This window comes from Oncorhynchus mykiss, chromosome 29, assembly GCF_057628025.1.
Source record: "Oncorhynchus mykiss isolate SJ-2025 chromosome 29, ASM5762802v1, whole genome shotgun sequence".
Taxonomy (NCBI): domain Eukaryota; kingdom Metazoa; phylum Chordata; class Actinopteri; order Salmoniformes; family Salmonidae; genus Oncorhynchus; species Oncorhynchus mykiss.
In genome coordinates, this window is record NC_143050.1 from 47,998,843 (window position 1) to 48,000,872 (window position 2,030).

The window sequence follows — 2,030 nt, forward strand, 5'->3', positions numbered from 1 at the left end:
TTTGCTATGCAACAGTAGACATCAAAGTTGTGAACCTGTCAGAATGAGGAAAGCTAGTGATATTTAACAAGTAAGAAGATACCTTTTCCCTCAATCTTGCGATGCAGAATCAGACACAATAATTCTCAGGCCTTGCAATATTAGATTATTAAAGATTAATAACAGTGTCTTAGCATTTCAAAGCAACAAGACCAATGCCTTATTTCGGGAAATTGCAAACATGTTCAAATTAGCTGAGGTAATGAAATTAAACAACCACGAAGGGACTCAAGCCCTTAACCTTCTGATTTGAAGTCAGACGCCTTATCCATTAGGCCACGCAGTCTATGTAATACAACCCTATTTGACATTATACAGACTTTGCTATGCAACCATAGACATAAAAATTGTGAACCTGTCCGAATGAGGAAAGCTAGTGATTTTTAACAAGTACAAAGATACTCTTTCCTTCAATCTTTCGATGCAGATTCAGACACAATAATTATCAGGCCTTGCAGTCTTAGATTATTAAAGTTGAACAACAATGTCCAAGCTTTTCAAAGCCACAAGACCAATGGCTTATTTAGGGAAATTGCAAACATGTACGAATTAGCTGAGCTAATGAAATTAAACGACCCTATTTGACATCATACAGACTTTGCTATGCAACAGTAGACATCAAAGTTGTGAACCTGTCAGAATGAGGAAAGCTAGTGATATTTAACAAGTAAGAAGAGACCTTTTCCCTCAATCTTGCGATGCCGAATCAGACACATTATTTCTCAGGCCTTGCAATATTAGATTATTAAAGATGAATAACAATGTCTTAGCATTTCAAAGCAACAAGACCTTAATTCGGGAAATTGCAAACATGTTCAAATTAGCTGAACTAATGAAATTAAACAACCACGAAGGGACTCGAACCCTCAATCTTCTGATTTGAGGTCAGACGCCTTATCAACAACAGACATCAAAGTTGTGAACCTGTCCGAACGAGGAAAGCTAATGATATTTAACAAGTACAAAGATACTCTTTCCTTCAATTTGTGATGCAGATTCAGACATAATAATTCTCAGGCCTTGCAGTCTTAGATTATTAAAGTTGAATAACAATGTCTTAGCTTTTCAAAGCAACAAGAACAATGCCTTATTTCGGGAAATTGCAAACATGTCCATATTAGCTGATTTAATTAAATTAAACGACCACGAAAATGCCTCAAAATCTAAATTTTCTGTTTCGAAGTTAGACGCCTTATCCACGAGGTACACCTTCTACTCCATATTCTCCGATATGACATCAAACAGACAAAGCCAAAGCAGAGCATAAAGAAAGAACAACTACTAATGCTGAAACCCTGGATCGAATCAGGGTCCTTGAGATCTTCAGTCAAACGCTCTCCCAACTGAGTTATTTCTGCAAATCACTACACTTAATTCTTTGGCACCCTTAACGATATACACGCATGTGACTCATAATTTTGACACTCAAAATGTACCTCATGACCAGTACGGAGATCTAACCCATGAAATTGGCGTTATTAGCACCACTCTCTAACCAACTGTGCCAACCGGCCGCTGGCTATGGAGCACAATTGTTGAGATGCACCGAGCTTCTGCAAGTGCTGGCTCGTAAAATAACAAGTCCACCAACAGCATAGCTTGACAAGACTGGACACAAACCTACTGGCTGGGGAATTAGCTCAAATGGTAGAGGGCTCGCTTAGAATGCGATGAGGTAGTGGGATCAATGCCCACAAAGCTGTTGGCAGTTTCCTTGAATTCCCCATTAGACCGTAGCTTGCTCGGTCTGAGCTCAGCGACTATGAAAAAAGTATGCCCATAATGAAGCCTAGCCCTAAATTGCAGGTGCTTTTGGGTGACAATGGGAGAACAGTTAGGGTTAGAAGCACAGTTCGCCCTCAGAAACATTCCTGATGTCCTCCCGATCTGTGCAAGGCTAACCGTGACCGTGTGGCATTAACCCTTAATAGTTAAAATAAGGTGTTTACATCAAACAGTTTTCAATGACTTCTTTCCCCATAGGAATACGT